Source organism: Brachycentrus maculatus, unplaced genomic scaffold (assembly GCF_059751285.1).
Source record: "Brachycentrus maculatus isolate JH-2025_06_01 unplaced genomic scaffold, ASM5975128v1 h1tg000247l, whole genome shotgun sequence".
In the NCBI taxonomy this organism is placed as follows: Eukaryota; Metazoa; Arthropoda; class Insecta; order Trichoptera; family Brachycentridae; genus Brachycentrus; species Brachycentrus maculatus.
This window is the reverse complement of record NW_028280998.1, coordinates 378,154-391,500: the sequence shown is the minus strand read 5'-3', so window position 1 is coordinate 391,500 and position 13,347 is coordinate 378,154. Positions and strand designations below refer to the sequence as shown.

The 13,347-nt window shown below is 31.0% G+C and overlaps 1 protein-coding gene across 1 annotated transcript in view; it reads left to right on the top strand.

The window, feature by feature from the left end:
- Positions 1 to 381: 381 nt before the first annotated feature.
- The window catches only part of kek3 (leucine-rich repeat, immunoglobulin-like domain-containing kekkon 3 protein), a 290,573-nt gene continuing 277,607 nt past the window's right edge, over positions 382 to 13,347 (top strand). Inside the window, exon 1 of the mRNA XM_088265495.1 lies at positions 382 to 758. The gene's annotated coding sequence lies outside the window, so the exon portion shown is untranslated. The remainder of the gene's footprint in view (positions 759 to 13,347) is intronic.

Below are 13,347 nucleotides of genomic sequence, written 5' to 3'. Positions count from 1 at the left end.
ACCATTCTTAATTTTATCGAAAATCTTTTCTGAGTAATGATTTTTTTCTTGATTTAATTTTAACCAACTAACTAACCATCTCACCGCTTCAGCGCAGAGGTAAGCAGAAAGAATAGAAGCCACACCACTCTGTCCTTGCAGAAATTCCTCTCCTCTTCCTCGTTCATGCATCTCCTCATACATACCCGCCTATTATTTCGACTCTATTTAAAATATACATTTTTTAAATATCTAGCCAGTTATTCGACATTTAAAAGTTACCACTTTGGCATAAATGATTGAATGCCGAAAGGCTCGTTTCGTCGATTTTCGTAAGCGTTCGGCTGCCTTCGGTCGCAAGTGCTACGGTCTACGGGCCGAAGCGTAACTCCGTATCGCTTCAGTCTACGTTCGGGCGGCAGAGGGGTAGCGCGGAGAGCTTTTCAGCTTTTCGTCACGTCGACGATATTAGTCTACGAATTCGTTCGACGAATTTCCCGTTTGTGTATCCGTTATCCGAGAACATTAGTGACTTGATATGATAATCAATTTCAAACTGTCTCAAAACTTATAGGAAGTGACGTAGTGCTTTGAACTTTCGATTCTCGTTTGTGCAAATAAGTGCGTTAAAACTTTACTCGTGAGTTTGAAAGTTTTGAAGATTTATTAAAACGTTATCTCCTATTTAGTCGTTTTACAGTTTATTTATTAAACTTTGTTTAAATTAACAAGAAGTGAATTGGGAAAATTACATTTTCAAGAGGTGGTGATAATTTAAGGTAGGTGATAATTTTTTATTATCGTAACTAAGTTTTGAAAAATCAATTAATAAAAATTAAAAAATAAAACGTGATTTATATAATTTTAAAATACTTTTTCGGTAAAAATTGGTTATTGGGTGTTTATATTATACCGAGCTTTAACATTGTAAAAAAATAACTTACTAACGGTCATGCCACTTTTCTGAAGGGGGTTAGTAAAGAGAATGCCACACCAATCTATCTTTGCAAACAATCTTCGACTCTTCCACATTTATGCATCTCCTCATACATACCCGCCGATTATTCCGACTCTTACCCCACCACCCCAAAGTTATTCAATTACAATGCAAAATTTATAAAGTGACGAATATGGACAAATGGTATTTTTTATACTTTTTTCGTCCGCCTCCGTAGTATAGTGGTTAGAGCGTTTGGCTACCGTACCGGACATCCCGGGTTCTAATTCCAAATGGGTCAAATATTTTTTACTTCAATATTTATTTGATACAACCTTGGACAGATACCTGAAGCGCAAGACTGATCAGCTTGCTTTTAAACATAAAATTAAGGATCAAAATAATAGTGTTTCGTTACGATCCAGTGCCCTTTGCCCCATTGGGTGCAGGTAAGTGTAAGGTAAAAAAATATTTTTCAATCATTGTTTTACCTAAATTTTTCATGTATCAGGGAATGTATATTATCCACTGACACTTCGTGATGGAATTGCATTTTTAATATATTATTAGATTAAAACCAATATTTTTAGCTTTTCCACTTTATTTTTATTTAACCAGCGACCGGGTTTCGTCATTACCGACATCACCAGTCTGATGATGTCGGTAACGACGAAACCCGGTCGCTGGTCTAATAAAAATAAAGTGGAAAAGCTAAAAATATTGGTTTTAATCTAATAATATTGTATATTATCAGGGAATGTATTATATACTTATCACTTTCTTTTCTTACATTTGAAATCATAATTGAATTTATCTAAATTAGGTACTTATAATACTTATAATTTTCTGTATTTGAAAACTGAAAACAGGTAATTCTCGTAGATTTATATGAAATCCAAATTGATTATTTATTTTTGTTGGTATTTATTTTGGTTGGTTGGAAGATATTGTTTCTTAGCAATAAGCCCGCAATTGTTAATTTTTTCTGTACATGAAGTTAAAATAATTAAATTTATAAAAAACATTGAATTTAAGAATGAAATGATCTTGTTATTTCAAATCTATTCAATGTACGTATGGTTAAAAAAAAGCACAAAATCGAAGTGATGAGACGAATATAGTTAGAAAGGGAATCAGAGAAAAACTGAAGAAAACTTGACAAGATATAGTATTTAAAACACTTGTAAGTGGTCAGGTCAGGAGTCGGAATAATCAATGGGTATGTACGAGGAGATGCATGAATGTGGAAGAGGCGAAGATTGTTGGCAAAGACAGATTTTCGTGTGGCGTTCTTATCTCTCTGCCTACTCCTGCTAGAAATTGGCGTAACGGCTAATTAGTTAGTTAGTTATACAATAAATTAGTGAATTAATATGTGATTTTCGTTCCGTATTTCTTTAAATGTTATGATTTGACAGTCCCGTAGGTTTTAACAGTCATATGAATTTTCATATCATTTTTTGACATCTCATCAAAGATGAAGAAGAATATGGAAGTCTGGGCATTTACGGGGCTGACGACCGTCACAGGCTGGTTCAAGTGATCACTTTACACACGTGTAACATTCACCAATTATGCCCATTATTGACAACCACACTACTCAAATTCTTGGAAGTTCTATATATATATGAACCAATTTATCTTCCATATTCTTCTTCATCTTTGATGAGATGTCAAAAAAGGATATGAAAAATAACTCCCATAATTGGAGATAATCTAGATTTGTATTTGGACGCACATAAAAAATGTTGTATATGAATTTTCAATTCAAGTTTTATAAAAAACATTATGTATTTCTTATTGTGTTGTAATTTTGCATGTACTTCTTGTATCATATACGTTCCTATGTACAATACAGTCCGCCATCTTAGTGCGGTGTTAATTTATTCAATATTACCTTACGTAAAGTGACGTAGATATGTTCCAGCATTTATAATTTATCCTTCGATATTGTACGATCACATTGAAAGCTTCATCTAAGGATAGGGTTTTCAGTAATCACGACTGTGCCGCAAATATATATATATATATATATATATATATATATATATATATATATATATATATATATATATATATATATATATATATATATATATATATATATATATATATATATATATATATATATATATATATATATTTTAATAAAAATAAATAAATAAGTTCATATGACGTCCCACAAAATTGTACTTATTAATATAAAGCTGAAATATTTTATTTTTAAAGTTGAATTTGTTTTTACATAGTTAAAAATATCACTTTTTATTGATAACACACACGAAGAAGAATATAAAAGTCTTGGCATTTTCAAGGTTTAAGACCTATTGCCTGAGGCTGGTTTTAAGTGATCACTTTCATAAGATTTAGAACACAGCTGAGACTAGATATTAGACAAGTATACATACAAATGATGACTATGTATGAACATTTAAAAAAAAATTCTGTAATTTTTTTTTTAAATTGAATGAAATTAAGTAATGTATTATAATAATTATTTAAATCATAGTTTTTAGTCCCTGCCTTGTTGTGTATATAATATAGAATTTTGTCTAGCCTTACACCAGTCTGATAATGTCAGTTACAACGAATCCCGGTTGCTGGTCGAATAAAATTCATGTAGAATAAACATTATAATAGTTTTTTTTATTCTGTATAGTTTTTTTTTTAAATATATTTTTAGTATGCAGTGAAAATCCTTGTTTTTTCTTGTTGTAAAGACTATGTTTTTTAAACATGGTCTTACTCAATCGTTTTGATTTCAAAGGATTCGACGACGCGATTTAAACTCTTGTATTTGATCGTCTCCTCAGCGGGATGACTGGCGCTTTCAGTACTGCAGCGAGCAAAGGACACTTCATCATCCATTGTACTGAGATTGCATGTCCTTTGACTTCTATTGACTTCACAGAAACTTCAATCGGCTTCTACATAAATCCTGTACCATTAATGTAATCCTGCAGATTTAAGGATTTAAGGAATGAGGCAAGGAGTATTACATAAAAGGGTTAAATATTAATTCAAAACTTTTTACACGATATGTCAGCTAAAAATAATAATAAAAAATTTGGATAATTTATATAGCGCCATTTTCGTAAAATGCTACCTCAAGGGCGCTTCAAGTATATGAATAAGCTTATTCTTGTAAAAAAAATTATTGGAAGGCATACATTTCAAAAGTCGAATATAAAGAACAAGGTTTCTAAATTGGTTCATATATACAGAACTTCCAAGAATTTGAGTAGTGTGGTTGTCAATAATGGGTAGAATTGGTGAATGTTACACGTGTGTAAAATGATCACTTAAACCAGCCTATGACGGTCGTCAGCCCCGTAAATGCCCACACTTCCATATTCTTCTTCATTTTTGATGAGATGTCAAAAAATAAAGATATTCATTTGCAATAAAAAAAATGATTCATTTTTAATTTAAGTTTTACTTAGCACATATCACTATTCAAAATTCAAAATTTCTATTCTCACTGAAATAAAGAGAGATATTATGTTAAAAATTCATTAAAAATTTTAAATCCCAAAGGTTTAAAAAAAATTGAAGTGGAATTTGCTGTGTCGTAAAAGTTTAACTATGTGTAAAATCATAATTTCTTTTAAGGGTTAAAAATGGCAGCCTAAAAATGTTTAAATACGAAAAATAACACCAGGTTGCTCGTTAAACATTATTTTTTTAGTGTTTTCATATGTAAACATTTCAAACGCATAAAAAATTTCTAGAAATATTTCTAACTAACAAACCATCGCGCTGTTTCACTGCAGAGGTAAGCAGAAAGAATTAAACGCCACACAATACTGTCTTTGCAAACGATATTCGCCCCTTCCGCATTCGTGCATCTCCTCATACATACACGCCGATTATTCCGACTTCTGATCTTACCACTTTCAAGTATTTGAAATACTTGAAAGTGGCATCATGCCTAGTTTCCCTCGGTCTACCTCTGCTTCTATTTCCTACTACAATAGCTCAAAAAAATATTTTTCCGTTATTTCTTCACTCATTCGTTCTACATGCCTCAACCATCCTTTCTTAATTTTTGTGCACTGTTCGTACATTTATTATAAATCGTTTCGCCACACATCCGTCTGAGAGATCGAATTTCGACATTCATTCAGTCTACTTTTATCTTTCTATTATACCAGTACTTCTTTGTGCTAGAATATCTAAAAAGAACCAAAATAACTTTGTGTACTGCCAGTTTTTTTTCGCTGTCAGGCTGTTAGGCTATGTATTCTATAAATACAGGCGGACCTCATTTTTCGCACATTTGATATTCTCTCAATTCGCTATTTCGCACAAAAAAATTTTTTTTGGCAACAATGCAAAAATGTTTCAAAAGTGTGTTTTAAAAGAATTATAACATAAAGAACTTAATAAAAGAGTCAACAATGAAAGGGTCATGGAAACAACTATGCCCATAAAGGATCGGTGATTTAGTTCTGATCACACTTGAAATAGTTCACCTACTGAACATAATGAAGTAAACCTGGATGTTAACAGTGAAGATGTAAATGAGATGATTAAATGACATTCTGAACCCTTGACTAAGAGAATGAAAATAATATGACAAATTGAAAGTAAGGAAGAAGAACCTGAAGAAATCATCAAGACCTTAACAATAAAAATATGAACGAAACTTTTATGCATCTCAAGACATTTTTAAAAAATTATGGAAGAATGTAATCCCAATGAAGAACACATACATATACGAGTATGTGTCGCTTACATTCAAAATTAGCCAGATCAAATTTTATAAGATATAAAAATAAATAATCCATCGGAATGCCAACTGTAGGTTTATTGTTTAAAATATTTATACACTTGAAAACCCTCCTAAGAAACACTTAAAAACAGCGTTGTATTTCAAATACCGCTATATTCATGAAACTTGCCTCCTGACCCATATCGGTCAATCAGAGAGTCAAGAAATAGGTAAAAAATAATGATGACGTCATAATCGGTTTGAGTCTCGTGTTCTTTTTTGAATAATGAAAAAAATCCAAAATAATGGGAAAATTCTCTATTTCATAATATTTAATCTAAAGATAGACAAAACTTTGAAACATAAATGCTACCCGGATAATTTTGCATTTTTTGTAATATCAACTTACATGGATCTGGCGGATTTTGAAAGTAGGCGACACATCGCTCACTCCTTTCAAGAACGTCATAAATCAAAAAAACTTGATTATTCAGGAGAAAGTTTTTAATGTTTGAAAATATAATATAATGTATCAAAAATAAGTGTCAAGCCACTTATTGAACTTTTTGCTGTGCAACAGATCTTTTTAGGTAAAACCCGAGATTTTTCTCCATTTGAAAAATATTTAGTAAATTTTGAAAAAATGATTTCACAATACCTTTTCTTCAAAATGCAAAAACAACACTTTCTGCCCTGTAGCGGGTAAATATTAAGTTAAAAATATGCCACTTTTGCTGGGATATAGTATATTTTTGGGCATTCCGAAAACAAGCACAAGTGAAAATTGACAATTTTTGATTTATGACGTTCTTGAAAGGAGTGAGCGACATACCAAGTGCATAGGGCAATCCATAATAGTACTTCATGTAACAGAACTCTCCATTAAGAAAAGAAAAAAATGATAATATAACTCTTGACAAGTTTATTAAGAAAATATAATTATTTATTCAATATATATTTAATTAGTAATTTTTGATAAATACAAATTTAAAGTACAATTTTTTTGTGTTTTAAATTTTTTTTACATCCCTCTACTTTCGAACATTTAACTTTCGCACACATTTTCAGGAACCAATCGTGTGCGAAAGTTGAGGTCCGCCTGTATACGTAAAAACCACTTTAGAAAACGGAGGAACCATTCGAATCCAATAATTCAAAGGAAACCGAATAAAAACTTCATAAAAAGGTAAACAGAGATGAAAAATGATGTGCAATATTCAAAAAATGTACTTAATGGAATAAAAAACAGAACAAACCCGTACATAATGTATCGGGACATAAATATCATATTCTATGGAATCTACGTGTGCCTGAAATTACCCAGAGAAGGGAGATTTGAATAAGAAGTTTGCTTTCGGATAAATTATGACTCGCCTTTGAAGATTCTACTTCAAATATCGACTTCTTACTGCCAAAAACTTGTATTCCATATTTTATTTCAATGGAGCAAGTGTTATTTTATACAGTATTTCCAGTTATGGTAGGCCTGTTTTGTTGAAAATGAAAATATTATTCTGTTTGTACCGAAATGTTAAATAAATAATTTATTATTAGATTAAAACCAATATTTTTAGCTTTTCCACTTTTTTATTTGACCAGCGACCGGGTTTCGTCGTTACCGACATCATCAGACTGATGATGTCGGTAACGACGAAACCCGGTCGCTGGTCAAATAAAAAAGTGGAAAAGCCAAAAATATTGGTTTTAATCTAATAATAAATTAAAAATGCAATTCCACCACGAAGTGTCAGTGGATAATATAAATCTATTAAATAAATAAATCTATTTATTTATTTGTTATTTAAAGAGAAATATTAGTAAATTATTTTGAGAAATAAAAAGACTTTGTTTTTTTTATCTACTCACATTTTTATTAACCAACTAGTTTTGGCAACATCTTGTTGCCCTCTTTAGGGTTTAATTATGACTTATATGATGACTATGATAAAAAAGTATTTTATTTATCAAAATAATAAATCAATATGACCCACAAAGTTAATAATTTCAATATTCAAAACAGAAATATATTTTTTTTATTATTTACACAAATATTTTGATTTCATACTATTTCTGTGAGCCTAAGCGGCTCATTATGAGAAATAAGTATCAAATTGTGGTAGAGTGGGCTCGAACTGAGAAACTCTGACTTAAGAGTCTGTGACACTAATCACGGGACCACAACCCGACGACTATATTTAAATTATATATCTTCTTCCTGACTCCATACCAACTTATCGTCATTGTAGACTGTTGGGGTCAGCTCGTTATCGGTCCTTCCATGTAACCAAGCCATGCATTTGAATCATGTTATATTTTTGTCATAACTATGAATTGTTTGGTCTTCTTCATACCATCTCCATTGCTCTTACTCTACCTTACTAGTATTTATTATTTATTGATATTTCATATATTACTTACTTTCCCCTCTCCTTATTTGTAGAAAAAAATTATATTTTATAATCAAGATATTATACAGACCTGAATGATGGAAGTTTAACATCTGAAACATGTTGTCTGTAATAAAACTCAAGTGGTAAAAAACAAGTGTTTTCTTTAATCATTATTGATATTTCAATAAAAATTAAGAACAACATTGAAGTCTGGGCATTTACAAGGCTTACTACCTGTCAAAGGCTAGTTTTAGTGATCATTTGTACATGTGTAATATTCACCAATAAAATGGACAACCAAACTCCTCATATTTAAAAGATATCTATATTCAAATAAACCCTATGAGGGCTTTGCTCAGAATTTTTACATTTCGATTTGATCAAACTTGTCAAATACTTGAAAGCGGCCGGGTCAGGAGTCGTAATAATCGTCGGGTATGTATGAGGAGATGCATGAATGTAGAAGAGGCAAAGAATGTTTGCAAAGACAGAGTGGTGTGGCGTTCGATTCTCTCTGCCTACCCCTGCGGGGAAGCGGCGTGATGGTTAGTTAGTTAGTTAGTTATTCCGCATAAAGTTCTTAATGCCATTACAATGATAATATCGTCGAATTTGTTCTTACGATATTATGTCAGTATAAAATATTTCAAATTTTTTTTAATGTAAAATACAATATGTATAAATATTTTTCTCCCATTTTCAACTAAGTATGCGTCTATGTTTGGGGATACGTAGGTTTAATAGGATTTTATTGATGTACCAACAAAGTTAAAGAGTTATATGTGTAAATTGAATCATTTGATCTGGCGAAATTATTAGCTAAAAAAAAATAATGATATTTTCTGGCGTTTCTCATATATGTGATTATAATCCAGGATTTGGACCTCACATACAATTGAAAGAGTTTCTGCTCAATAAAGAGCTTCTTTCATAAGGTGTGGTTGTCAATCATGGGTAGAATTGGTGAATGTTACATGTGTGTAAAGTGTTCACTTAAACCAGTATATTGAGGTCGTAAGCCCCGTAAATGCCCAGACTTCCAAATTCTTCTTCATCTATGTTGAGAGAAAAATAATAAGTTTCACTTAGTAAATAAAATAAAAATAACATAAATACCACTATTTCCTAAAATCTATTGTGACACGGAAGAAAATGATTCGGAATGCATCGAAGCGTGTGTCGCAGTAGATTTTAAGAAATAGTCATATTCACTAGGTAAAAATAAAATGAAAATGGACAGATTGTACCCAAAGTGACTGCCAAATCAATCAATAAATTGTTTTATATATATTATATTCTTGATCTATGTTGAGATGTCAAAAAATAATGTGAGTAACTCAAATGAGTTACTCATAATCCATTAAAAAATCAAGTTTGTATCTTCAAGCTTTACCATTGAAATTTTCCAAAAACTTACATAAGTATAAATATTGGGAATCAGACAAGAAATACCACATAATACGAACCAAAAAAAGTGTATCCTGTTTTTGTAAAATATGTAAATCATTCCCCGAAAAAGACAAGTAAAAAGCTCCAGAATTCAGATATAAGCGTCATGTGGCATCCGCAGGCGGGGGATGGATCGCTGGAGGCTGTAAAATGGAGGTGGCTTTGCCGAGATAAAAACTTGTAAACGTTCATATTGATCCTTACAAATTTCAGGATTTCCTTTCTCCTGAACGTTTTTGTTGTTGTTTCAATCCTTGTATGATACATACTTTAGTGAAATGTTTGTCGCGTTACATACACGCTTACCATATGCGTCGTATATAGGGAGTCAATCTAAAACAGTTTTGTAATTCCTGGATTATTCAATTGAAAACAACATTATGTATTGTTTTTAATTGAACTTTAAAATAATGTTTTTCAGCAAAAAAAGCACCATAACGTAGCAAGTAAAATTGAAATTTTGTCAAATCCTTAACCGCACCCGCTGGTGCATAGGGCACTGCAACATATAAACGCAGTGTTATCTTGATCGTTAGCACATGAAAGGTGATTAGCGCTCTGCTTCAGGAACCAGTCCAGGGTAATGTTTAATAAATATTAGATTGTAAAAATCACTTATATTTGAAATTATTAAAGAAAACACTTGTTTTTATACCACATGAGTTTATTTATGACAACTAGTTTTGGAAGCTAAGCTTCCATCCGAAACTAGTAGTCATAAATAAACTACTAGTCAAGTGGTTTTAAAACAAGTGTTTTCTTTAATAATTTTAAAATAATTTACCACAAAGTAGAAATGCCGAAAGAATAAATAAAATACACTTATATTTAATTGACCCCCCCTGGGAATCGAACCCGGGACCTCCAGCGCGGTAGCTAAACAAACTAAACATTACACCACTATGGCGGACAAAATATACAATACTTAAGAATAAACTGGTTGGGATTCTAGATTATCTTCAAATGTGAAGACAAATATTGTGGCTTAAACTGGCAGGGCTTGTCGCTATAAAGTATGGATTTTTTAACTAAATGTTGGATTGGCGTCGTTTGAAAAGCTTTCCTTAACTTGATTTTGAAGCTGACATAAGTGTGCCATCTTGTTCGTTAATTGCATGTTGAAGGTGATCTTTTGCTTGATTTAGAAGCTGACTTAAATATAATAATTATAGTGGGTTAATATTCTATCACGAAATTGTTTCTTCTTTTAACTCTTAACTCCCCTAATGGTGCATAGAGCACTGTATCACATCGAAGCAGTTTTATCATGTTCGTTAATTGCATAATGAAAGTGATCAATTTGCTTGAAGTGATCTTTTGCTGAATTAAAAGCATTTTTAATTTTTTTTCTTGTTTGGGATGACAACAGCAACATATGTAAAACAAAACAATTAAAAGATATACATTAAACAAGCCAATTAAAGTTAACCACAGAAACATAAAGATTGGTACAAAATATTAAGTGTAGATCTAGCAAATGAATGAATTTCAAAGTATGATTGTCATAGGTTAATATTTTCTCAGGACATCATTCCTTCTACTAACTCTTAACCTCACTTAATGGTGCATAAGGCCCTACATAGTTTAGAAGTGTTCTCTTATTAACCCATGTAATCAGTTCCATGCTTCAGGTTAGAGATATGTTAAATTTAAAATCTTTTTATTCATTTATAATTTAAGAGGAATACCAAGGAAAACTTAGCATGATATATTTCAAATACTTGAAAGTGGTCTGGTCAGGAGTCGACGGATAAGAGGCGAAGATTGTTTGCAAAAGACAGAGTGGTGTGGCGTTCTATTATCACTGCCTTCCACTGCGGTGAAGAGGTATATACATATATTTCTCCGTAGTTAATTTTGGAAAATATACACCCTTATTTTATATTTCAATTTTATCTTTTAATATTTTTAAGTCAAACTAAAGAATTCCTGGAATGTTTGAACAGAGTCTTATGCGAAATTGAAAATTCGAGAAAAAATATACTCAAAGATCTTTGTTTATTTGATATCTGAGAATACAGAGGAGGGGTTGTAAGCGGTGCAAAGGAGAGGATAAGCTTAACAGATAATAAAGGGTTTAATAAATTTGGAAGTAAACAAGAAGTAACTCGAGTTGAACTTACTCGACAGTCATGGTAGCGTTTTCATTACACGTTGAGACCCGTTACTCGTAATTTTATACATTTAGCTCATAATCTGAAAAAAAAACAGATTTTCCTTAATCATAATTTCACATAATATTATTAAAAGTCCATCCATCCAAAATACTTTATTTTGCGGTTATTTGAATTTATTATATTAAATAATAATAGATATAAATTTTGTACTGACATTTCTTGGTGGAACTGCATTTTATAAAATAAAAAAAAAATAAAAAAACTGTAAAGTTTTTTTCAAAAGTTTTATTTGACCAGTGCTTTGCTGTCAATAAGATCATTGGACTGGTAGGAGGCTTGACAGAATTCTAGAAATGTTATATACACAACAAGGCAGGGGTTGAGAACCATGACTTTATAAAGTTTTTCTGACAAATTAATATAAATTGATTTAATTAAAGTAGTTTTTTTTGTGATAAAAATGACATAAAAGGCATGGTAAGGGTTTTTATGTAGGATTTTATATATTTTTTTTAATAGAAATGGATCCATTTCTTTATTATTCTTTAATTCATTAAATTAAAATTCATTTTGTCTGGAAAAAGTATATAAAATTATGGTTTTTACCCAGCCGTGTTGTGTACACATATATAACATAGAAATTTGTCAAGGATCTTACCAGTATGATGATGTCGGTGACAACGAAACCCGATCACGAGTCAAATAAAAAAAAGGAAAAATCTATATTGTCGTTTTTTATTACGTATTTTGTTTTGTTTTTGTTATTGTTAATAAACCTTTCGTAAATACCGTAAAATAGAGTCCGCTTCAGTAGGTTAATAGTCAATGCGTTTAACTCAAGGCTGGAGGCACCGGGATCGATTCCCGGGGGATGGGGTCAAAATTAATAATAATATCCTGGACTGGTACTTGAAGCGCACGATTAATCACCTTGCTTTCATATAAAAACGATCGAGATAACACTGCAATGATAGGATGCAGTGCCATTGAAATTTTGGTGTAGATAGGGGTTAGAAGAAAAAGAAACAAAAAGTCTATGGTAATTCAAATATGTATCAATTCTCTTAAAACTATGTATTTATTCAATCACAGACTCATTAAGTTATAATAAAATATTTATAGTGATTTTAAAACAAAGTAATTTTTTAATTATATCATTAACTATAGTTTTCTAATACCTGAATATCATATTCATAATAAAATATTGAAAACAAAATGGCAAAAACAAACCCTATTTAAAATTTTGCACAGGTCTGAAGGAGTTGACGGCAGTTTCCTCCTGTTCTCTGTGTTTCCACCCAGCTTCCTTTAGTTTGCACTCTCTTCCTTCTACCAGTTCCTATATTCCTTGTCGACATCCTTCTTCCTTTCAACTTCAACTTTATTTTCCTGTTCAAGCGACAGGAAGAGAGGAAAATGCAAGACCAAGAATTGAAATCTAAAAAGAACGGAGACATTATAAAAAGTTTTGAAAAGTAAAGATTTTGTTAATCAGCAATTCGTAAAGCAATTATTTAAAATAATTAAAATATGATTTTGTTTTATCAAAAATATATTTTAATTATGAAATGGAAAAACACAAAGGTATTGCTTCGAATATAAATTAAACTATTTAATATTTAAAAAAATATTAACTGACTAACAATCAATGTAGACCATTATTTTATTTTGTGTTTTCCTGAATTTCCTTGAACTCTTTCTGCTCTTATGTCCTTTATTGATTGTTATAAGATTTTTTTTGTTGTTAGAGCTAAAATCATT